The 26,532-nt window shown below is 46.2% G+C and overlaps 1 long non-coding RNA gene across 1 annotated transcript in view; it reads left to right on the top strand.

Annotated features, from left to right (window-relative positions):
* The window catches only part of LOC132589373 (uncharacterized), a 47,536-nt gene that overhangs the window by 2,649 nt on the left and 18,355 nt on the right, over positions 1–26,532 (top strand). The window contains exon 3 of the long non-coding RNA XR_009556592.1: positions 7,025–7,114. This is a non-coding gene — a long non-coding RNA (uncharacterized LOC132589373). The remainder of the gene's footprint in view (positions 1–7,024; positions 7,115–26,532) is intronic.

The raw sequence follows: 26,532 nt of genomic DNA, 5'->3' as shown, positions 1-26,532 counted from the left end.
AATATCCTGAACAATAACTCTTGCCTAGGAGATGATGAGAAAAGAGGAAGAATCTCTCCTGCCACATCCAAGCCTTTTGTCTACACCGGGGATACCTAGGCCAATATTTGATTCCCTATTGTCACATTCCCAGATAATCCCATCTCATCCCAAGTATCCAGCCATCTTCATACTGATACCACCGGAGCCGCCTCAGGCCCTGTCGCAGCCTGGAAGTTTCCAGGATGCCCAGGACGAAGGTGAAGTTCATTGGTCAGAGCAAACACCCAATCAGGTGTCACCAAAGACTCACCATTGGTTCAGCCGATGTCCAGCCTTCGTGGACATCAGCAGAACCTCCCATCTCCCCTCCCAGTCACCTCCCATCCCCTCAGGACTTAGGTGACTCTTTATAACCTGTGGACTAGCTACCCACAGGTGTGCTTCTATTCAGCAACCCATTTACCGCTGTGTAGATACATCCCCGATTCCTGATCAGTTTCGGGCCCTTCCCCCATTCCCTCAACTGTCGCCTTCGAAGTCTTCCTTGGAGTCTGCGAGAGGTAATATCGCTCTGTATGTCTACCCTTATATGTACCCCTATCAATCTATCTTTATTTCTTAGGTCTGTGTGAATGTGTGACTGTTTTGTATTTTTACCTTGTATGAAAGAACTATTTTTCACAATAAATTACAATTGGTTTTTATTAAATTAGAGTCCTTTTATTGAGCATTCACTCTCTGGATGATTGAGCCTGGTATACATTTGGTAAAAAGATTGCTATTAAGCTGGGTGTCCATCAAACTAATTCCCCAACCTTGTTTTGAGGGCATTTTGGCTTACACGCCCTTCCCTGCAAGCAGGACTCAGGGTGGCTTATATCAGGGGGAAATAAATAAATAATAAAAGTAAACAACATTGAAATACTAAGCTTCAATAATAAAACAATTTGCAGTCCAAGATGTCGATAAGCATTTCAGTACTCATTTGCCTTTGGGGTAGAGGGGAATGTCCTCAACCAAATGCCTAATGGAACATCTCTGCCTTGCAAGCCCTATGGAATGGTAATAAATCCCAAAGGGTGTGAATGTCCTCAGGCAGAAAGTTCCATCGGTTAGGGACCAGGGCCAAAATCTGTGTAGGTACTGACTCTAGATTATTTCGAAGGTTTTTAATATGATTGCCCCATACTTCTACTCCCTATGGGATGTCATATTGCTTTCCCTTAAAAACTTTAAAATTGGATCTATCAAATGCCTTCTCTGTTACCAGAGATAAATATCAGTACAACTGAGGTTTTGGTAGCCTGTAATCTCATTTTTAGATGTCCTTTTCATGAAATTATTTCATTAAACTGTACTTAAACAGGTACTTAAAACCTTCTTTTAGACAATCCACTGTCCACTTATGTGATTTGGTTGCATCTCAAATGTTACCTTCTGGGATTTTTTTTAGTAAACAAAAAGTAATGTTTTCCCTTTTAAGGAAAGCACAAACATCATATAGGAACCACCTTAAAATCTATTTGTGTCATTTATCATCAGCATATGATAACACTGATGGTTTGTAATATACAGACAGCAATATTTCAGGCCCTACAGATTTTTCTAATACATTATTCTATAAGAGAGAGAGAGAGAACAGGAAATGAGCTGTTCATATCTCTGTTTGAATCTTCTTGTTGCAGGTATTATGACAGATAGTGAGGCACTCAAATCTGTTCTGCCACACAATTCACTATTTACAGGGTATTAACAAAGATTAATAACCATCTATGTCAGTGTTTGGAGCTTTTGCTAACAACAGTATCAGCACTATCAAAGACTACTGTTAAATCTACCAACTCCACATAAAGGTTTGGATCCAAAGGTACCTTTGTGCAGTGGAAGCCTCTCCCAATCACACAAGGATGATTCCCTATAGCAGAAACACACAACATCCCGGCAGGGTCTCACATCACTCCCAAGAGTCTCTGACACTCAGCAGCAGCTTTGCAGGGTCTGCACCAGGAAGAAAAGTGTGTGTTCCACAATCAGAGCTCCACTTGGGGTCCAACCCACCATTTCTGATTTAATTTTTGCACTCACTTGGAAATCAAATAACTCAGAACCAAAACTCTGGTTATTCTACCCTTATGAACACTTACCCAGCATTCTGTTATTTGATAATCATGTTGCTAATCATCTAAATCAGGGATGTCAAAAGTGCAGCCTTTGGGTGACAGCTGCCCAGCCCAGGGTTTAATCAGGCCTGCAGCTCTTTTCTTCCCCCTCCTCTCCCTCCTGTCTTCACCCTTTGAAGCTCCCAGGCTGCCAAAGTTCCCAGCTTCCTCTGCTTTGTCTTTGCTTGCTTCAGCAGGAAGCTTTTTTGGGTTTGCAAAGCTGCAAAGAAAATGCAGAATGGATTTTCCATTGAGGTCTCTGCACCCAAATAGACTTCTCTGGGAGTAGTCTCTGAGCCCAGAGACCTTAATGGAACATCCATTCCATGTTTTCCTTGCAACTTAGTCTGTGCTGCAATGTATTTTGAGGGAGTGGATCTTGTTTCACTTTCCAGCATTTGCATGGCCAGTTGAGGCTCTTGCTTGCTGGAGTTGTCTCCTTACAAATAAAGGGCTGATGCTTTGAACCGGCTTGTCTCTGCTGAATGGATCTGAGAACTGGTGCCTAGTGAGTACTCTAACTTGGGAACCCATAGTCAAAGGAAAATATTACATAAGAACATAAGAGAAGTCATGTTGGATCAAGCCAATTGCCCATCCAGTCCAACAATCTGTGTCATACAGTGGCCAAAAAAACCCTCCAAAACCCAAGTGCCATCAGAAGGTTCACAAGTGGGCCTAGAAGCCCTTCCACTTTGCCCCCCCACCCCCAAGCACTAAGAATACAGAGCATCACTGCCCCAGACAGTTCCAGTAAAATGCTGTGGCTAATAGCCACTGATGGACCTCTGTTCCATATTTTTATCCAATCCCCTCTTGAAGCTGACTATGCTTTTAGTGAAGAAGTACTTCCTTTTATCCATTCTAACCCTACTGTTCAGCAATTTCATTGAATGCCCATGAGTTCTTGTATTGTGAGAAAGGGAGAAAAGTACTTCTTTCTCTACTTTCTCTATCCCATGCATAATCTTGTAAACCTCTATCATGTCACCCCGCAGTCGACGTTTCTCCAAGCTAAAGAGTCCCAAACATTTTAACCTTTCTTCATAGGGAAAGTGTTCCAACTCTTTAATCATTCTAGTTGCCCTTTTCCACACTTTTCCAATGCTAGAATATTCTTTTTGAGGTGTGGTGACCAGAACTGCAGACAGTATTCCAAATGAGACCGCACCATCGATTTATATGGGGGCATAATGATACTGGCTGATTTGTTTTCAATTCCTTCCTAATGATTCCCAGTATGGCATTTGCCTTTTTTAAAATTGCAATCGCACACTGTCTTGACATTTTCAGTGAGTTATCTACCATGACCCCAAGATCTCTCTCTTGGTCAGTCTCTGCCAGTTCACATCCCATCAACTTCTATTTGTAGCTGGGATTCTTGGCCCCAATGTGTATTACTTTGCACTTGGCCACATTGAACCTCATCTGCCACGTTGATGCCCACTCACCCAGTCTCAACAGATCCCTTTGAAGTGCCTCACAATCCTCTCTGGTTCTCACCACTCTGAACAATTTAGTGTCATCTGCAAACTTAGCTACTTCACTGCTTACTCCCAACTCCAAATAATTAATGAACAAGTTAAAGAGCATGGGACCTAGTACTGAGTCTTGTGGCACCCCACTGCTTACCGTCTTCCACTGCGAAGATTGCCCATTCATACTCACTCTCTGCTTCCTATTAATTAGCCAGTTTTTGATCCAGAAGAGGACTTGACCTTTTATTCCATGACTCTCGAGCTTACTAAGGAGCCTTTGATGAGGAACTTTATTGAAAGCTTTCTGGAAGTCAAGGTAAACAACATCTATTGAGTCCCCTTTGTCCACACGTTTGTTCACCCCCTCAAAGAACTGTAACAGGTTAGTGAGGCAAGATGTTCCCTTACAGAACCCATGCTGAGTCTTCCTCAATAACTTTCCTCAATAACATTGAAGAGCCATTGCAAATCTGAGTAGACCTGGAGGGGAGAGAGAGAAGCTTGTAATGCCCAGCCATTTCATGTTTTCCTTGGCTCAGGGCCAGAGCTTTTTTTGTAGCAGGAACTCCTTTGCATATTAGGCTACACCCCCCAATGTAGCCAATCCTTCAAGAGCTTACAGTAGGTCCTTTAAGAAGAGCCCTGTAAGCTTTTGGAGGATTGGTTACATCAGGAGGGTTAAGCCTAATACACAAAGGAGTTCCTTCTACAAAAAAAGTCCTGCTCAGGGCATTTTACATTTCTAGTTTCTGCTGTGATCCTTGTGTTTTTTCTTGATGTTTTATTTTAAAACTTGCATTGTCAAATCCAACTATTCCCCCACCTTTCCATTTTAAGCAAAATATTGCAAAAGTTTTAAGCATATTTGTATTTTGAGAAAAAAAATCTTTAATTGTGTTTGTATCCTCTATAAAGTTCATACCTCTGCTACCTGGCATTACATTTTATGACACGCATGGCTCAGCCCCACAAAGTCCTATTTATGTCAGATCCAGCCCACGTAACAGATGAATTTGACACCCTGATCTAACTTTTTAAAAAGATATGCAGTGCATGTTTTGCATAATATGCACTGAAGAGAGTGACAGGCTGGTGATTTATTTATTTCTTTTGGACATCAATGGATCAGCACAAGTTAATCTGTGGACAGCAAATTATCACTTATTAATGGGATCCAGATGCTGGTAAATGACATGACATGCTGAAGAGGAATTTCTCTGGCCTTCGCCTTTCCCCAGCAGCCCTGTTGAGAGTTGGGGATCCTCCAGAGAAAGGTTAAACAACATTCTATGGTAAAGATGGGTAATGGAATGAGACTTTTCACCATTTTGCAAGAGGGACAAGTCTTGTGAATGGAGGAAATGCTTGCACAAAAGGGAGGCAATGGGTGTTTTTACATTCAGTTTGATCCAGAGTTTTAGAGTCTTCAAATCGCCTGCCACTGTTCCGTTTTAATTATTTTCCTTTTACATTGGTGGACTTACTCTGCTCATTTTGCATAGCCAAACTTTTATATTGCCTGCTGAAAGCATTTCAAATGGGGGGGGGGGGGGGGTCTCTGATCAGAAGGCAGCCGGAATACCAGTGCTTAGTTAAATGCATATGATTGCTTGGAAATCGTGTCAACACTGCAAAAACAATGCAAATTTATAGTCTACTACATATATTCTCTAGGATATTGGGTTGATAAAAATAAAAATAAGATAGAACATATATTTTAAGAGGTTTTTCAAATTATTTAAAGATAGAATGAATAATAAAAGCAATGTATACCCAGACATCACATTGTATGTAGCAAAAAATGTAGAAAAAAAGAGGAAAAAACACACTCAAGAGTAGATTTAGATAATAAAGAAAGCTCCCTGATTATAACATTAACTAGGAGTAAGGATCGTTGTGGGGAAAAAATGCAACAGGCCCTAGAAGGAGGCTCTGGGCAAGCACCTGCCACCCTTACTATCTTCCCACCCACCCAAGTGAAGGCATTAACTTCCCCCCACTTCAAGGGGAGCTTATCTCTGCTATCTAGAGAGCAGTTGTAAATCTGAGTGATCTCCAGCAGTTCCCTAGGAGGAAATGGCATTGTACCTCAAACCCCATCCCTTAAATATCCAGGAATTCCCTATCCTGGAGTTGGCAACCTATCTCTTTCCCCTTATCTGCCCCTTTGACTTCAGCTTTCCATCTCCTTCCCCCTTCCTGCAGCTTCTACATAGGCTGTCTTTCTCCACAGTGGGGGTGGGAGTGGGGAACCAAAGCAGCTTACATAATTCTCTTCTGCCCCCTTTGATCTGTACAACAACCCTGTGAGGCAGGTTAGGATGGAAGTCTTTGACTGGTCTGACATCAGTCAGTCAGCTTCCACAGAAAGGACCTGGGTCCAGCAGACCGCACTCTGAAGCCCTAACTCCTATGCTCTCCTCAAACTCCACCACAGAATCTCCAGGAATTTTCCATCAACATGGAAAGGTACCACTGAAGGCCTCTGGGCAAGTGTCTGCCACCCTTGCTGTCTTCTCACCTAACCAAGTGAAGGCATTCATCCCCCCGTCCACCTCAAGGTGAACTGATCTCTGGCATCTAGAAAGCAGTTGTAATTCTGAGTGATCTCCAGCCTTCACCTGGAGATTGACAACAGTGGTTCCCAGGAGAAAATTGTTGGTTTGGAGTCTATGGCATTGTACCTCTCTGAGGTCCCACCCCTCCTCAAACCCTGCTCTCTCCAGGACGGCCCCTTAAATCTCCAGGAATTTCCTAAACTGGAGTTGGCAAACCTATCTCCTTTCCTTTATCTGCCCCTCTGACTTCAGCTTTCCATCATCTTTGCCCTCCCTGCAGCCTCTATATAGGAAAATTAGTCATTCTTCACAGTGGGGGGGGGAGGGAAACCAAAGCAGTTTACATCATTCTCTCCCCCCATGTGATCTGAACCACAACCCTGTGAGGCAGGATAGGCTGGAAGTCTGTGACTAGTCTGAAATCAGTCAGTCAGCTTCCACCGCAAGGACGTGGGTCTGGCCTTGTGTCTTTCCACCCATCCAAGTAAAGGCATTCACTCCTCCCCCAAGGGGAGCTGATCCCTGCCATCTGGAGAGCAGTTGTAACTCTGAGTGATCTCCAGCTCTCACCTGGAGATTGGCAGCAATGGTTTCCCAGGAGGAAAGGCCTCTCCCTCAGAGTCCATTCTGTCATATGAGCCTATTGTAGCCTAACTGGAATAGAAAGAGTGAAGAGTATTGGCAGGTGGAAAGGGCCCCTCCCTACTGTAAATGAACATTTTTTTTGCCTCAGTTGAAGAGCAGAAACCCTACTGTTTTCTCATGAGCACAGGCCCATAGCTGGGGGGGCAACCACAAATCTTTTCCCTGTTTTACACCTTTACACCTCTTGCCTGCTTTCTGAAAGATTGGTCCTGGACTTCCTACAACCAAGCCCTGAGGAGAGGCAGTACTGATCAGGAAGCGCCCTGTCAGCAGTGAACTGTCTCCCTCGAAGGTCAGTGAGCTTATGCTGGAATTATTGCCTGATGGGGCTGGTGGTGGGAGGGGAGAGCAGAATCAGCCAATGGCACACCCCCTCCAGCCTAGAAATAGCAGCTCTCCAGCAGCCCTGGCCCCCCTCAACGCACAGCAGCCAAGAAGGTCAGAGCGCCTGCTCCGGCTGCAACGCCACTGAGGATGTTCTCCGCAGCTGAGAACGAAACGTCTGGAAGGAAAACTTTCTCCAGTAGAACACGACACTTGAGCCCGAAAGATTCTACAAACCCTAATGATGTTACCAGCCGTGAAAACCTGAAATCTTTGAAAACTTCTCATTAAACAGGAAAGCATCCTAAGTTAAAAAGTTATTATATTGCACATATTGTTAGTTATTATAGATAACTTTAGGCAGCCAGCTTGAAAAGTTGATGAGCATAAAGAATGTGTTTTCTAAAAAAAATAAGAAGAGAAGAAAGAAAAAGCCTGTGAAAATGCTGCTTTCACAGCTGCACTTGTCTCCAACAACAAAAGGCAGAGCAAAGGAAGATAGCCATTCCCAGATGTTTTTACAACTTCACACTAAACAGAGAAGGAAACTCTCCATCTAGTAGGAAAGTTTATCAATCACCTCACATTCTGCTTACTGACTTCCTTGGAAGGTTTTTTTTTGAATGCATTAATTCATGGGCAAATATCTCAATGCCTGGGGATGATCTGAAGGGTACCTCTTTATCAAAAAAGAGCAAAAATATTTAAGGTATGTATGCATTTTCCTTATATTCCCTTTCATATGCATTTTTATGTATTTATGCGTACCTTTATATGTGTATCTGCATGTGATTCTAGCTACAATATTCCAAATTCTAATTAAACAGTTTAACTTTTTAGCCCTACATTAGAATGTACTTAAATTTTAAAAAGTTTTATAAGTTGTTAGACTAATTAAAACCCTTATTTTTTAGCAACAAATTGTTAAAATTCATTATGATTTTGAGATTCACAGAAAATCACACCTCTCTCTCTCTCGGCTTGACTTCGCGAACGAAGATTTAAGAAGGGTGCAGTAGTCCACGTCTGCTGCAGGCTTGCTGGTGGCTGACAAGACCAATGCGAGACAGGCAGGTCTGGCCACAGTGGCTGCAGGGAAAAGTCTGATTTGGAGTTGGTTCTGTAGCAGCGCGATTCTTCCTCAATCTCCTTTTGTCCTCAAGACCAGCTATGCGTGCATTCTCAAAGGAAGAGACAGCCTGGTGGATGGTGTGCCTGCATGCTTTGCGATCTGAGGCTAGGTCAGACCACTGGTGATGGTTGATGCGACAGGTGCCAAGGGATTTCTTCAAGGAGTCCTTGTACCTCTTCTTTGGTGCCCCTCTATTTCGATGGCCGGTGGAAAGTTCGCCATACAGAGCAATCTTGGGAAGGCGGTAGTTTTCCATCCTAGAAATATGCCCTGCCCAGCGCAGCTGCGTCTTCAACAGCAGTGCTTCGATACTTGTAACCTCCGCCCGCTTGAGGACTTCAGTGTTGGTCACAAAGTCACTCCAGTGGATGTTGAGGATGGTGCAAAGGCAGCGCTGATGAAAGCGCTCAAGGAGTCGCAGGTGATGACGGTATAAAACCCACGATTCGGAGCCGTAGATGAGGGTTGTCATCACAACCGCTTTGTAAACATTGATCTTTGTGCCTTTTTTCAGATGCTTGTTGCTCCACACTCTTTTGTGCAGTCGGCCAAATGCACAGTTTGCCTTTGCCAGTCTGTTGTCAATCTCCTTGTCGATCTTGGCATCTGAGGAGATGATGCACCCCAGGTAGCTGAACTGCTGGACTGTCTTCAGTACTGATTCACCCACAGTGATGCAGGGAGGGTGATAATCTTCCTGGGGTGCAGGCTGGTGGAGAACTTCTGTCTTTTTCAGGCTAACTTCTAGGCCGAATAGCTTGGCAGCCTCTGCAAAGCAGGACGTCATATGCTGCAGAGCTGATACCGAGTGGGAGACGAGTGCAGCATCATCAGCAAATAGTAGCTCTCGGATGAGTTTTTCCATTGTCTTGGAGTGAGCCTTTAGTCGCCTCAGGTTGAACAGGCTGCCATCAGTGCGATAGCGGATGTAGACACCATCGTCATCATCTAGATCTACTGCGGCTCTTTGAAGCATCATGCTAAAGAAGATCGTAAAGAGAGTTGGCGCGAGAACGCAGCCTTGCTTTACACCTGTGCCTATTGGGAAGGGCTCCGAGAGGTCGTTGCAGTGTCTGACTTGGCCTCGTTGGTCTTCATGTAGCTGGATGTTCATACTGAGGAACCTTGGGGGACATCCTAAACGTTCCAAGATTTGCCACAGGCTTTTCCTGCTAACGGTATCGAAAGCTTTGGTAAGGTCGACAAAAGTCACATATAGACCCTTGTTCTGTTCCCTGCATTTCTCTTGGAGCTGTCTGAGAACAAATACCATGTCGGTGGTGCTCCTGTTAGCTCTGAAGCCGCACTGGCTCTCTGGGAGGAGTTCTTCTGCAATGGTGGGCACCAGTCTGTTCAGGAGTATTCTGGCAAGGATTTTGCCTGCGATGGAGAGCAGGGTTATCCCCCAGTAGTTGGAGCAGTCTGACTTTTCTCCTTTGTTCTTGTGTAGAGTGATGATGATTGCATCGCAAAAGTCCTGTGGTAGTTTGCCTTGTTCCCAGCAGGTGACAAGTACTTTGTGAAGTGTGCTATGTATTACTGTAGATTCACAGAAAATCACACCAAGCCAAAACAAACTACCCATTCAATTTTTGGAAATAAAAAACCAAATGATCCTACTTTTTAAGCTATGAAGAATCCCTTAAAAAATCAAAGTTCCAAAAATAAGTCCCAAAATATTATGCCCAGTAAAGAATAGTCTTACAGTCTCTTATAATTCCAATAAAAATGAAGATCCCCTAGTTCAGAAATCAGAATATCCATTCCAAGATATTACATCAGATCCATAGTATTACACCAATGTCAACCCACTGTATGGTAAGAGTTTATAGTCTCTTCTTAAAAGCCTTCAAAATTCTAATTCTTATCTTGTCATGGAGCTGTAGATTTTAATTGAGTCAGCCGGTTTTCCCCTTTCATTGTTATGCATTTTTACAGAGAGCTTTAGAGCTGAGTCGAAGTCACTCCCCACTTGCTTTGTCTCAGTGAACTGCAGGTTTCGCTTCTCCTGCATATGTGCGTATCCCACATCCATTTTAAGTTCAGGCAAAACAATCTCAGGCAATTGTCTTTTTGCTTTTCTCACTTCTGAGGCAAATCTTGTGCTCCTTGATACATCTGCTCCTGTGTATTTTCAACTTAATTGCATTTCTCAAGAAGTTTTCGCATCCATTCCATTACCAGTTCTGCTAAAAGACCAATTTCCTGCCGTATGAAAAATATAGTAGCTATAAAACCTTTTGAATTATTCATCTCTGTTTGCCAGGTCATCTTCCCTGCAGTTGTAGATTTCTACGATAGTAGAAATTAGGAAGTAGGTTCAGAATGCCAGGTTAAAAATCCAGAAATCCAGTATGTTAGTAGTCCAATTATCACTTATTTAATTTTAAACCAGATCTGTCCAAGTCTATATACTCAGTCCAATTCCTTTTACTTGAAATAATGTCAATTGTTATAAGTTATCAGGAGGTATGGGCTGAGATGTCACCAATATGCAGACGACACCCAGCTCTATCTATTGATGGGTGGCCAGTCCGACTGTACCCCGGAAAATCTAGACCTGGCTCTTCAAGCCATAGCATCTTGGCTCAGGCTAAGTCGGTTGAAGCTGAATCCGATGAAGACAGAGGCTCTCTACCTGAGCCGGGGTGGTCTAGGGGGGGGAGATCCCTCTGCCAGCTCTTGATGGGGTGTCACCAATACTGGCCCCTAAGGTCAAGAGCTTGGGTGTGCTCCTGGAGCCCTCTCTTACAATGGAGGCCCAGGTAGCAGCCACTACTAGATCCGCCTTTTTTAATCTCCGGCAGGTGCAGCAGTTGGCCCCTTTCCTGAAGCATGACAACTTTTCAATGGTGACCCATGCTACGGTCACCTCAAGAATAGATCACTGTAATGCTGTCTACATGGGGCTAACCTTGACGTTGACTCGGAAACTACAACTAGTGCAGAACGCTGTGGCACGGCTGTTAATGGGGCTCACTCGATGGGAGCACATTCGGCCAGTGCTGAAAGAGCTGCACTGGCTACCTATTGTGTTCCGAGTCCGTTTCAAGGTGTTGGTATTGACCTTTAAAGCCTTCTATGGTCAGGGGTCTGTCTATCTACGGGACCGCCTTTCTCCACATGTTCCCCAGAGAGCACTGCATTCAGGGACAAAAAAATCTATTGTCCATCCCTGGACCAAAGGAGGCTAGGTTGCGTTTGATGCGAGCAGCACTCAATGGCAGCACCAGAATTGTGGAATGCTCTCCCAGAGGCCGTAAGGGCCCTGCGAGATCTTTCTACTTTCTGCAGGGTCTATAAGACTGAACTGTTCCAACAGGCCTTTGATATCTAACCGGGAGAGAACTGCCACCCCACATCATTATAAAGTTACTATGTGATCACCATCAGAAAAAAAGAACTTGCTTATATTGTAGTGGTGCAGCACCACAAAATGGTTTTAAATTTCAATTATGTTTTATTAGTTTTAACTTGTAAATATGAATGTTGTTAGCCGCCCTGAGTCCACTTGCGGAAAGGGCAGGATAGAAATTTAAAGTAATAAATAATAAGTTTATTGTTTTTATTTTAGAAGTTGCTCTTGTGTCTCTCTGTGTGTGTGTGTGTGTGTGTGTGTGGAGGGGGTCTTTGAGTCCCCTCCCCCTCTTTCTGAACAGTCAAATTTGGTTTTATAATAGGACTTTAGGTGATAGGTAACATTCCGAAGTGAACTTACTTGCAAGGTATAGTTCATTAGCTGAAGTAGAAAGACGATTAGAAAGAAGTATTTTGTTACTGGTCATCACAGCTAGTGCCATGCAAAATGGTGATTGTCGCAGTGAGGATTCAGGATAGACAAAGAACCAGACTTCAACTGCCACCAAAATCTCTGGGGATGTCACATCCCATGATTCAGGGACCCTTCCCCTGGGGTCCCCTGGGGTATCCGGGCATCTGGACCCCCTCAGTCTGTGCAATTCGGGGAGTTTGCAAGAGCTGCAATTCTCCTGCCTTGCTGTGCCACAGCTGGAACAGGAAGCCTCTCTGCTTAAATCCACTCTCATTAGCAGGACTTTCTCCTATAGGGGATGGAATGAGACAGACACTGTGTTCTTCAATACAGAAGCAATGTTTTTCTAAACTCACACCAAGGTAATTCAATTATAGGAGTGGGACATGAATTAAACACATCCACATGGGACAGCCTGGTGAAAACTTCTCCTTTCCCTCCTATCAGCATGTTGCAGTTGGCTGATTCTGGAGACATGGTGGGGCCTGATCCAGGAACTTCATCAGTATCTTGGTTAGAAGTTGCAAGCACAATAGCCAAGATACCACTGTAGAAGGGCTGAGGCAGGACAGGCAGGCACACACACAAAGTTCCTTGGTGTTCTCTGCTTTTGTAGTTTGTGTTTGCTGTAACAATGGGACAGACCCATCTGCTTATTGTAATTTGTCTTTGCACAGCCTTCAAGAGGGCAGAATCACATCCAGACACTCAACCAAGGATCATAAATTCAATCACACTGGACACAGGCTAATATTGCACTCTGGTTAAAAGAAATTAAATCAAGCATGGATAATTTCAAAAAGGTATAAATTCAATAAGCCATATGTTCAAAACTAAGTTGTCACAGCTGCAGCTCTCCCATGATACAGGTGAATCCCAGGCCCACAGCTGTGACGTTACAGTGATACATGAGGATCTGCTGCAGAAATGTGGAGAAGATCAGCTGCCATTAACTGTTTCCATCTGTTAAGTTTTAATCCAATGCTATGTGTCTTACTGTCCTCTTTAAGTGACTGAGGGTGTAGGTTGGGGGTGGCGTTTATAGGCAACAGTCACTCTGATAAAATCTACTTCTTATTGTCAGACGGGGAACTAAATGTCACACTTAATATGTTTATAGAATCATTGCAAAAGAAGTTAGAACTAATTTGGCATATAATGCAAACAATATTTTAAGTTATTTTTGCAAAAATGTTCATAACGTATTATTTAGTTGTCTTTTGTGACAACTATTAATTTTAAGCAAATAAACTAAACTTCAAAGTAGAAAACATTATAGAGAGCATTTGTCCATATTTTGATAAGGCTATAATAATGTATTATTATTCAAATTCAAAGTATTTGAATTTCAAAATTCAAAATTCAAGCTGGGTTTTGGAGAGATAGAGGAACTAGAGATCAAATCCCAACATTCACTGGATTATGGAGAAAGCACGGAAGTATCAGAAAAATGTCTATTTCTATTTCATTGACTACTCTAAAGCCTTTGATTGTGTGGCTCACAACAAACTGTGGCAAGTCCTTAAAGAGATGGGAGTACCAGACCACCTCACATGTCTCCTGAGAAACCTGTATAAGGGTCAAGAAGCAACTGAATATGGAACAACTGATTAGTTTAGAATAGGAAAAGGAGTTTGACAAGGATGTATATTGTCACCCTGCTTATTTAATTTATATGCAGAGTACATCACGTGGAATGCTGGCCTGGATGAAGCAGAAGCCAGAATTAAGATTGCTGGGGAAAACATCAACAACCTCAGATAAGCAGATGACACCAATCTAATGGCAGAAAGTGAAGAGGACCTAAAGAACCTCTTGTTGAGGGTGAAAGAGGAGAGCACAAAAGTAGGCTTGAAACTTAATATAAAAAAAACTAAGATCATGGCATCTGGCCCCATCACACCTTGGCAAATAGAAGGGGAAGACATGGAAGTAGTGACAGACTTCACATTTCTGGGATCCAAGATCACTGCAGATGGTGACTGTAGCCATGAAATTAAAAGACGTTTGCTCCTTGGGAGGACAGCTATGGCGAACGTAAGCAGTATAATAAAAAGTAGAGAAATCACCCTGCCAACAAAAGTCTGTATAGTCAAAGCAATGGTATTCCCAATAGTAATGTATGGTTGTGAGAGCTGGACCATAAGGAAGGCTGAGAGCAGAAAAATAGATATTTTTGAGATATGGTGTTGGAGAAGACTCTTGAGAGTCCCTTGGACTGCAAGAAGTTCCAATCAGTCAGTCCTATGGGAAATCAACCCAGACTGTTCCCTGGAAGTCAGATGCTGAAGTTGAAGCTCAAATACTTTGGCCACCAAATGAGAAGGGAACACTCACTGGAGAAGATCCTGATGCTGGGAAAGACAGAAGGCAAAAGAAGAAGTGGACGGCAAAAGATGAGATGGCTGGACAGCATTACTGATGTAACAAACATGAATTTGAACAGACTTCGGAGGATGGTGGAAGACAGGAGGGCCTGGCATGACTTTGTCCCTGGGGTCGCAAAGAGTTGGACTCCTGTACGACTGAACAACATAATAATGCATCTAAAGTTCCTCTGTCTTTATTTTCTAATCTGTGTTTCAGAGAAAAGGCATGGCTTCTGAAGGTATGGGAAACAAGCATACTTTCCAAAAGTGTCCACATAGTTAGGGTTAGTTGAATTATTAGAATCATCAGGGCTCTTTTTGCAGCAGGAACTCCTTTGCATATTAGGCCACACACCCTTGATGTAGCCAATCCTCCAAGAGTTTACAGGACTCTTAGTGCAGGGTCTACTGTAATCTCCAGGAGGATTGGCTACATCAGGGGTGTGTGGCCTAATAAGCAAAGGAGTTCCTTCTACAAAAAAAACCCCTGAGAATGATAGGGACAGAGTTTGTTTCACTGCAGTTAAGTTATACCAATGTGTTTGAAAGTTTCCTTCACTTAATGGAAGGCTATTTTGATTTTATTTTTATAATTTTATTACTGGGATTTCTATCCTGCCCATCCCACAAAGGCAGGCTCAGGGCGGGTTACACATGAATCTTCTGGTAAGTCACTTTCTTCCTCATTTTGCAATAGACCAACTTTCTGTGTTTATAGGTAATATTGTATGCTACACATTTTTTTTAAAAAGCCACCTTTAGATTCAGTATTCTCCTTCTAAGGCCAGGGGAAAAGAGATAATTTCTCACTAAAGATAGCACCAGATAATTCCACTCATCATAGTAAAGAAAAGTGAGAGAGATGAAGGTCAGCTATACTTAACCAACAGGCTAGAGGGCTAGTTGGCCAATTATTGACTGTAGAAGATTGAAAGCACTCTGGGACAAAACAACACCACAGAGATAGACCTTCTTCACTACAACGTGATGACCTACTTTAATATTCAGTATGAAACATAGCTCAATGCTGTTGATGAAGACAGCCCAGTAATCATAGTTCACTTCTGAGCATATACCTGCGAGTGTTACCCCCAGGCACAAGCATGGGACTTAGGGAGAATGCAAGCTATAAATCATGCAAGCCAAGAAGCTGAGCTAAAGTATATAATAACTGAACCAAAATGGAAAGAAAGAACCCAAGTGGGAAATTTAATCTTGGAAGCAGCCAAGCATGCTGTTGGCATCAGTCTTGGCTAGGTCCATGGGCAGACAGTTCTGCTGTGATGTGCTGGCAATCTGGATGAGTATTCAAGGCCTATAGCTCCTAAAAGAGGAAGTCTCATATGGCTACATCATGAACTGAACTGGCACCAGATACAAGAAGCAACTGGGCTCATCCCAAAATGAGTTTTCAAGGATAATTTCAAAGAAACACAAAAATAAAGTAATAATATTTTGGGATTTGTTACCCAAATTGGTTCCTCTGTCAGGCTTACAATGTGGAGAGCATCCTACATTTGAAAACCCTGCAGACATGAGTCTGGGGCAAGAAATCATTGTTTGAGTCTAGCATATACACAAGTTCACATTTAGCACTATAAACCCCTTGTGAAGAAAAGAAGGGACACATACAAGCATTTAACTTTATCACCCTACCCAAGGTATAGTGCTCCATCCACATGTTTTTATCTTGTGTTTTTAATGTGTTAGCTGCCTTGGTGGCCCTGATAAGGGCAGGAAAGGGGGGTAGAAATGTGCAAAGAATAGAATAGAATAGAATAGAATAGAATAGAATAGAATAGAATAGAATAGAATAGAATAGAATAGAATAGAATAGAATAGAATAGAATAGAATAGAATAGAATAGAATAGAATGGAATGGAATGGAATGGAATGGAATGGAATGGAATAGAATGCAATTCAATTCATGGTTTGTTGGTGAAACACAGACCATCGCATGGTTTGAGATAAAGAAATAGAATTTCAAACAGAAATCCCTAACAAAATTGATTGCAGAGTAGATGGTTCTTGGTTTTTGCTATCAAGCTGGTAGCTTATAGCATGGACTGTTTTTTGAACTCTAAATGGTTTTTTTTAATCTGGATTGCCTTTGAGAGCATTCAGAAAGTAATAGAAAGCAAGCTGCAATGCTGTGCAGACAGGCCTCAATTTTAAAACGTCTTTTTTTTTTTCTCTTGCCATTACTGAGAGCGTTCTGACTTAAATGAGCTTTGAATTCAGATTGTCTCGATCTGGAAACGCGGCTACTTTGTCTAAAAGCCTCAGATGTGCTAGAAAGAATTTTTGGAGCTTTTTAACCCTTTTTCTGTGGACTACGTTGGAGACCTTGGAAGAGCCTTGCTGTAGCCACGAGCACACACATTAAGCCGCCTTTTCTCTCCAGTGAGGAAGAAAGAATCTTTAACCCCACCCTGCCTGATTGCTGTGAAAAATGTCGAACCCAGAGAGAGGAGCCACTGGACCTTCTGTTTCCACGTCTTCAGGGACAGCCACTGCAAATCTTGGTTTTGGTACCATGAGTAACCTACCAGTGATAGGATTTAGTACCCTGAAGTTAACTAAGAATAATTTCTCATTCTGGCTCTCACTCTAACACAAAGACTTGAGATTTATGGAGCTGAAAGAGTTTTGTCTGAAAATCCTCCTGAGAATGAGCAAGAAAAATCAAATTTTAAACAGCTAGATGGTTTTGCAAAAACTCTCATTTTAGAATCTCTTGAGGCATATGAAATTCCTGAATTGCACACTCTTAAAACTGCAACAGAAATGCTTGAATGCCTTAAAGATAAATATAACAAAACTCCCATAAGCACTATGTATGATTTAAAGAGCAAAAAATTTGGTTTTCAAGTGCAAGAAGAGGAGAATGTGACTAAACACCTGAAGCAATGTATGTGCATGCAATCCAGACTACAGGAGCTTGGTGAGGCTATTGCAGAACGAGACTTAATATCAACTATATTAAAGGCTCTACCAAACAGCTACAAGCCAATTAAGATGATTTTGAGACTGCAAAAGGATTTGAGTCTGGAAGGCCTGTTAAATGCTGTCGAGGAGGAAGCAGCCACCAGACCAAGGGACAAGGACACTGAACTGTCTGATTCTATGTCTGCTTTAAGCCTGAAACCACAGTATAGGAATAAGTCAAGAAGAGCTATAATATGCCATAGATGTAGGCAAAAAGCCATATCGCAAGATATTGTAATAATTGTGATGCTGCTGCTGAACAAAGGAATAGCAATTTTAAAGCACATGTTTCAAATGAGGGAACACAAGCGCCATCTCGTGGCCATAAAAATAAAAGCCGCCAGAAATTTTAAACCAGAAATTGTATGGTTTACATACAATGTTATATAGTACTATTTTTGATTTTTTTATTTATTATTTAGGACTCTCTCTCTGATTTATTATTTATTGTGTTGGAATGTTATTATTTGCTTAAGTTTTTGAGCTAATGCGATAACACTTTTAAACTGAATTGAACTACATAGTGGTGGACTTTTGTGCCCTTTAAATATATTTTGAGATGAAGTGAAAATTATACTTTGGTTCTCAATAAATAGGATAGCATTCTTTCCCCCGGGAAACAGGAAGCGAGTTTAATGTGAAAAAAACCTGGCATGAGCTGCTTACAAGTACTGCTAACAAGATAAAGATCCAGTCTCCTTAATATTAATTAGATTATCATAGTACAAAGCAGAGATGTCATATTCTCATAATACAAAGGAGGGAAGCCACATTTTATGTATAAAAATTGGTTTGCCATCTTATTCCTTAAGGTGCTTTCAAACGAGTGCATTTCTCTTTTCCAGAATCATCCTCTACATAGCTAAAGTTCCATTATTTATAAGTTCATTGAGACCTAACTTTCTTTTATGTTTGTGAAAGTATCATGTAGGATCAACTGTTAAGTTATGCATGTCTCTAAAGACTTACCATGGCAGCTTTATTGTTGACTGCCTGAGTAGTCTCTTCTGCTTCCAACCTAAATTATAAATGAACTCATTGAAACTCAGTGCTGCAATATACATTTTTTTTTCTTATTTGAATTTGAGATGAGTTCAAATGAAATCCTGAATCTGATGAAAAATAAATACATTTGCATCTTGATTTTGCAGGTTGATCCAGGACTAATATTGAGCAAGAATTAACAAACTACTTACCATCATCAAAGGCAGAGATACTGAAGCAATCACCAGTAACACATAACTGAAGTATTAATTGCTTCTGTAACCACAGTACTGTTCCGGGCCAACACTGGTTTATTCCATAGTAGTTATAATTGGTTCAAGAGTAAACCTACAGTTATCATTAATTCAAATTTGCTAGTTCTATTAAAGATCTTCCTACTGCTACTTAGAGGTTGGTTTTCAGTTTCACATAGATAAATGCAGCTTCATCACAATCAAGGGAAGACAAGAAACAAGAATAACCGGTCATAGAATGGGAAACAAAGGAATCCATCTTGTTTGCTGAATAATATGTTTGTTTGTTTTTTGGTCATCAACAGAGTCCAGAAGTAGGCAGGGTGTTCTATGCATTGGAAGTAGATTATTATATCATCCCCTGTAGAAAGTATTAAGATGATGAAGCAGGAGGATGTATCAGAATTACAACACAAGAAGATGGAAGAGGGGTGTTCATAAATCTACGGCATACAAATCCATAGGAGAATATACTCCAACAACATTTAAGGTGAAAGCTAAAATTAGTCATATTTGGAGTTCAGCAAGAGTTGTTTTATACATGCATTTATTTCTAGAAAAAAAGTGTTACAATGTACAAATGCAAAACCAAATATTGGAAAGTCAGTCTGTGCAGCACCTTCTGTATGCATGGTCCATTGGCAGATATACTTGATCTTCCATGTGTACATTACAAGATATATGGTTTTTCTAACACATCTTAGCACCATGGGTACCATCTATCCAGTATTATTGTACTTTAAATCCTATTGATTTCAGAAAGGAAGTTGTGCACATACTTAATCCATTGAAACAGATGCAACTTAAAAGGTTGAATTTTGAAAAAAGCAATGTGTGAAGGGGCCATAGCTTGTGATAACATGCTTATTTTGATCTGTAGTAAGATTTTGACTTTTTTATATCTCATTGAAAGGGGTGTAATGGCTTGAGAAAAGATGGACAGTGTTGGTATCAAATCTGGTACTCTTATTTATGTATTATTGTTCAAAGAAGTATACTTTGGAGTGATGAATTAAGTTGTCATAGTGGCATATTTCATTGCACTGATACATGGTATAATGTACCTATTTTTCAGACAACTAAAACTGGAATAGAATAATAGCACAATCTGAGAGCTACCAATGCAGAGGTGGCTGGCTACTGGAGCAACAGTGGCACAGCTACTCCATTTCCTAAAGGGAACCCAAACAGGCTGTGGACCAGGCAAACATCCCTGCATCAGGGGTGCATGGACCACAACCATACCAGTATCCCCATCAAATGCACTTTTGTGCCCACATCCCACAAGTATATCAGCATGGCTATAATGAACAGGGAGGAAGCAACCAATCACAGGGTGGCAACCATAGGGTCTTGGACCTGAGGACACAGTGCCATGAAGTGCTAGGCCATGCCAAAAGCACCCCCTTCAAAGCGCAGGCATCTGCCAAGAATGGAGGTAGCAACACCAAAGGGGGTGAGGGAGTATACATAACACAGCAGAGGCAATCCTACAGAGATCCACCCAGAAATATGCCTAACATCAAGCAATGGGACTGACCCCCAGGAAAGCAGCCTGGGGAGACCAAAAAGAACATGTTGCCTGCAGGTCACTTCAGAGAGTGCCTCATAGCACCATGCTCATGGTGCCAAGCCTGGCCCTAGAGGACTCCCTGGTGCCCCCACTACTGGTAGAGTGGAAGGAGAGGCCATTCAGATGAGGGCCAACACAAGGCCAAGAGGTCTAGGACCAGCCCTCAGTGAGCACCTGAATCCTGTCCATGCTTGGTTTTCTGTGTTCATGGGCTTAATGAACTTCCTGGGGGCTTTGCACTGCACCCAGTTAAGCTCATCACCTCCCCCCACATGAGGCACAGGTCTAATGTAATTAACACTGATTTGACAGCAATGATTTGCAGATCAGCTGTGACCAGTAGGGGTCACAGCTCTCATGGTCAGGTTCCCAGGCAATGTGAATGATGCACAGATATTTGCAGTATCCAGTCTCAACTCTCTGTTGGGTGCCTGGCTAGAAGTTAAGGGTTGACTGCTGGGTCAGTTTGCTTTCTGGGGGGCCATGATGGCTATCTTTCTCCTCAACGAATACTACCTCCTCCTGCACCCATTTATGCTGTGTGCCAAGGACAAATCAGTGGGCTGTGCTGCCTATAACTAGGCCCACTGCTGGACCTTTATAGTTAACAAGGCATTGATCATGCTACTGAACATGGCCTTCCATTGTCTGCATCACACTTGGGGCTGCAAGGCCATGTATGTAGCATCACCTGGGTAAAGAAAAGGACCAACAGTATGTGGGGATGTGCAGCAGCAAGCAACCAACCCCCGCCCACCTGTAGGGTCTCAGGATTAGAGAGTGGGTTCCACAGACTTGACGGTTTGGAGTAAGACCAGGTAATTGCAGGAACATGGAGGTCACCTGCCAGACCAGTCATCTTCCTTGTGGTAGGTGGTCTCTGCCATCTGCAGGATGGTTTCACTTCCAGGAGTGGTCCAGCCAACAGTGTCATGCCTGCCCCTGCTGACTCAGAGCAGGTGCCTGCTTCTGACCCCGCCCCTGCTGTGCAGATGCCTTCAGCAACAGAGGACGTAAGTCCTGAAGGAGCCAGCCAGCAGCAGGGGCCACCTGAAACCAATCTGGCCACACCAGGTACTAGCTCATCTCCCCCAGACTCACCAACACCTGGGGCCCGCCTGCGCGAGAGGAGACGCCTGGAATTCAGGAACAGGCGTAGAGAGGCGCGCATGCGGGCTAGAAGAGATCTGAGCCCGGAGTTCTAACGAGCCAATTAGCCAGCAGTATATCTGGGATCCTGGCCTCAGGCCAAACTGTGCTGGCAACAAGCGAACACCCTTGGATGTGTCTGCGTCTCGCACCCCTTGCTTCGGACAGAACCTGTGCATTCCTGACCCGGCCTGACTCATAGACTGGTATTCTGGACTCTGGCTTTGCTTATCGGACTGGCTTAGGTATCGTTTGATCTCGGCTTTGCTTCCCGGCTTCTGACTCTCGGCTCTGTTTCCCGGCTTCTGACTTTCGGCTCGGCTCCCCGGTTTCTGACTCTCGGCTTCCCTGACCAAGCTTCCGTCTCACCCTCCAGCCTGCCTGTTTACGTTATCAATCAACTGGACTGTTTTACGACCACTCCCTGTGCTTCGCCTGAGCTGTCTGCGAGAGGTCCTGGCTCGTTGCCAGGACGATAGCAGCCGCAGCTTCGTGTCAGAGACTCGGGCCGTGACAGCTTGCCAGCACGCAAAACTCACCAGGCACGCTCATGACGGACCAAGCGGCAGAAGGCATGGACCCCTTGCCGGGGCTCCTAGACCAGGTGCAGCAATTAACCCAAGCGGTGATTACTCTGCAGCAGCAGACTGCGTCCAATGCCGTGGCCTTGGCTGCCGCCGCCGCTCCCCGCTCTCGCTGCCCGGTGAGCATTCCTGAGAAATTCGCAGGAAACCTGGAAGAGTTCCCTGCCTTCCTCGCCCAGTGTGAACTATACATGGAGATAAGGCAGGGCGACTTCCCTACAGACAAAACGAAAGTCTGTTTTATCCTGAGCCTGCTTAAAGGGCCAGCGGCCAAGTGGGCCACTCCTCTGCTGCTAGAGCCCTCGCCGCTGCTAGCAGACTACACACGGTTCAAGGCACACTTCCAGGCCGCCTATGCCAACCCTGTGCGTGCTGAGACAGCTAATCGCAAGATACGGGCTCTGCACCAAGGCCAGAACTCTGTGTCTCAGTATACCACAGAGTTCCAGCTGCTGGCTCAAGACCTGGCCTGGAATGAAGCTGCCTTGGTGGACCAGTACACTGAAGGCCTCTCGGATGCCGTCCTGGACGAACTGGCACGCACCGACCGCCCAGCCGCCCTCCAGGACCTGATCCTGCTGTGTCTACGCATTGATGGGCGACTGCAAGGTCGGCGCCAGAGGCAGAAGAGGGGCGCTACTCCAACAAGGCCCCCCCCGGCGGCTCCCGTTCCAGGTACCCCAGCTTTACCGCCGGCTGTAGAACCCATGCAGCTGGGCGGCGCCCGCCCTCGCCTGACCCCCGAGGAGAAGAACCGACGGCGCACCCACAACCTGTGCCTGTATTGTGGAGGGGACGGGCATTTTGCAAGCTCCTGCCCGGCCAAATCAAAGCGCACCCCGAGCTCCGCTGCCTCGGTAAAAGGCCAGCCCCAGGTCTAGCCGGATCTCCTGGCCTGGGGCACTCCTTGAGGTCCTCTAGCTCCGTCCATCCACCACCCACCCCGTTCCTGGTCCCGATCCGCCTGCAGCTTCCCGACGACCGGTGGATCTTCGTCCATGCCATGTTGGACTCAGGGGCTGCCTGCTGCTACATGGACAGCCACTTTGCCAAGGAGCATGGCGTCCCCGTTCGGGAAAAGGGAACTCCTACACTGGTCGAGGCAGTGGATGGTCGTCTGCTGCGTTCGGGGCCGGTCCGCCACGAAACTCTACCACTCGTTTTGTGGGTCCAACAGCGCCAAGGGAAGCAGACCTTCGATTTGGCCCGCATGCCACGCTTCCCTGTTATCTTGGGCCTGTCCTGGCTGCAAGCCCACAACCCCCATGTGGACTGGGTGCAACGTGAACTGAGTTTTTCGAGTACCCTCGCACCCTGTTCCCCGCTACCACCCGACTCGACTCAGGTGCCGCCTGTCAACCAACCCGGTTCCCCACGCACCACCAGCCTCCTGGGGGCCGCCACCACACTCCCAACTCCCTACCAGGAGTTCGCGGACGTCTTCAATGAGAAGGAAGCAGACCAGCTTCCCCCACATCGGCCCTACGATTGCGCCATCGACCTGGTGCCCGGCGCTCCGCTACCCGCAGGCCGCCTGTACCCCATGGCAGACCCGGAACTGGCTGCCCTCCGGGAGTACTTGGACAAGAACTTGGCCCGAGGGTTCATTAGACCCTCCACCTCGCCCCTGTCTTCACCTGTCCTGTTCGTTAAGAAGAAGACCGGGGACCTGCGACTCTGCAACGACTACCGGGCCCTCAATAAGATTACCATTCGGAACCGCTACCCGCTCCCACTGATCCCTGAGCTCCTCGACCGCGTCAAAGGGGCCACGATCTACACCAAGCTCGACCTTCGCGGGGCCTACAACTTGGTTCGTATCAAAGCCGGGGATGAGTGGAAGACCGCTTTTGGCACCAGGTATGGCCAATACGAACATCTGGTCATGCCCTTTGGGCTCACCAATGCCCCCGCCGTCTTCCAACATTTTATGAATGACGTTTTCCGTGACCTGCTAGACCGGTTCCTGATCATTTATTTAGATGACATTTTGGTCTACTCTGCATCCGAACAGGAGCACATCCACCACGTCCGCCAGGTGCTACAGCGACTCCGAGCCAATCGCCTGTATGCCAAGCTGGAGAAATGTGCTTTCCACCTCCAGTCCGTTGAGTTCCTGGGGCACATCATTTCCCCCCAGGGAACCCAGATGGATCCGCGGAAGGTCGACGCCATCCTTCAATGGCAGGCCCCTCGAAGTCGGAAGGACATCCAGCGCCTCCTGGGCTTCGCCAATTATTACAGGCAATTCATCGCGGGCTACGCCGACCTCACCAAGCCCTTGACCAGACTCCTCCGACCGAAGGAGCCCTTTCAATGGACCCCCGAAGCCGACCGGGCCTTCCGCCAGCTCAAGCAGAGTTTTTCCTCCAGTCCCCTTCTGCGGTACCCTGACCCGAGCTTGCCCTTCATGGTGGAAGCAGACGCCTCCAATGTGGCCCTCGGAGCCGTGCTCTCCCAGCGGGACGAGCCTAGCCAGCCATGGCAGCCCTGCGCCTACTACTCCCGGCAGCTCTCGGCTGCCGAACGCAATTACACCATTTGGGAGAGAGAGCTCCTGGCTATCAAGGTGGCCTTTGAGGTCTGGCGCCACCACCTTGAGGGGGCCAGGCATCCGGTCCAAGTCTTCACCGACCATCGTAACCTGGAACATTTGCAGACCACCCGCCGGCTGAACCAGCGGCAGATCCGGTGGTCCCTGTTCTTCTCACGATTTGACTTTACCATCACCTACGTCCCGCACTCCCAGAACCAGAGAGCCGACGCTCTGTCCCGCCGGCCGGACTATAACACCTCTAGTGCCACCGAAGCCCCCAGGGCTAGTATTCTGCCACCCTCGGTCTTTGCCGCCACTCTGACCGCACCCGCCCTGGTGGCCGAGATACAGGCCAGCCAAGACACCGACCCGTGGGCGCAGAAACACCTGCAGGAACCGCAGCAAGACCCTGCCGGAGAACTATCCACCCGGGATGGGCTGCTCTACCATCGGGAGCAGTTGTACGTCCCTCCCGGGCCTCTCCGATCCCGCATCCTCCGGCTGGCCCACGATGCCCCCCCGGCTGGGCACTTCGGGCAGCACAAGACCGCCCATCTGTTGACCCGGGACTTCTGGTGGCCTCGCGTCCGAGCGGACGTTAGTCGCTACGTGGCGTCTTGCGAGGTCTGCCGCCGAGCCAAGAACGTACCGGCCAAGCCCTCCGGTCTCCTGCAACCCCTGCCGACTCCCGCCGGTCCCTGGGACGTGGTGTCCATGGACTTTATCGTAGACCTGCCACGATCCCAGGGCCACACCTGCATTTTCGTTGTGGTGGACCTGTTCACCAAAATGGCCCACTTCGTCCCCTGTGCCAGAGTACCATCCGGGCCGGAGACTGCCCAGCTGTACCTAAACCACGTCTTCCGCCTGCACGGGTTACCCACACAGGTCATCTCGGATCGGGGCCCACAATTCACATCCCGCTTTTGGCAGGCCTTCCAGCACGGTTTGGGGACAGAACTACACCTGTCTTCCGCCTACCATCCCCAGACCGACGGGCAGACCGAGCGGACCAACGCCACCTTGGAGCAGTACTTGCGCTGCTATACCAGCTATCAGCAAGACAACTGGGCCACTCTGCTACCCCTGGCAGAGTTCGCGTATAACAACGCAGTCCACAGCTCTACGCGGACCACGCCGTTTGCCGCCAACTATGGACTGCACCCCCGATTCTTCCCTCCGCTCGGCCCCTCCGCCAACGTTCCCGCAGCCACCGACCGACTTGAGGAACTCCACGCGCTCCACGCCCTCCTGCGCACCCAGCTCCAGCGCGCCAAGGACGCTTACAAACTGGCCGCGGACCGACATCGCCAGGACGGAGCCCCCCTCAAGGTCGGAGATTCTGTCTGGCTCTCGACCCGGTACCTCCGGACTCCTGGCCGGTCCTCCAAGCTAACCGATCGGTTCATCGGGCCCTTCCCCGTAGAGGCGCAAGTCAACCCCGTGGCATTCCGCCTACGCCTTCCGGCCCACCTCCGGATACACCCCGTATTCCACCGCTCCCTCCTCCAACCAGCGGCAGCGCCGGACCCAAACAGGGACGTTCCACCACCGCCTCCACCACCGGTGCTGGTGGACGATGAGGAAGAGTTTGAAGTCCACCAGATCCTAGACTCCCGGCTGCACCGAGGTCAACTCCAGTACCTGGTGGACTGGGAAGGCTACCCTCCCGAGGATCGCTCCTGGGAACCGGCTGCCCACCTGCATACCCCTGACCTGCTCCGGCAGTTTCATGAGGCCTACCCAGATAAGCCAGGCGGCTTGGATGAGGGGGGGCCTGAGGGGGGGGATAGTGTCATGCCTGCCCCTGCTGACTCAGAGCAGGTGCCTGCTTCTGACCCCGCCCCTGCTGTGCAGATGCCTTCAGCAACAGAGGACGTAAGTCCTGAAGGAGCCAGCCAGCAGCAGGGGCCACCTGAAACCAATCTGGCCACACCAGGTACTAGCTCATCTCCCCCAGACTCACCAACACCTGGGGCCCGCCTGCGCGAGAGGAGACGCCTGGAATTCAGGAACAGGCGTAGAGAGGCGCGCATGCGGGCTAG

This window comes from Heteronotia binoei, chromosome 21 (assembly GCF_032191835.1).
Source record: "Heteronotia binoei isolate CCM8104 ecotype False Entrance Well chromosome 21, APGP_CSIRO_Hbin_v1, whole genome shotgun sequence".
NCBI lineage: Eukaryota > Metazoa > Chordata > Lepidosauria > Squamata > Gekkonidae > Heteronotia > Heteronotia binoei.
Note: the sequence above shows the minus strand (reverse complement) of the source record. Positions and strands in the feature narration are given on the sequence as shown.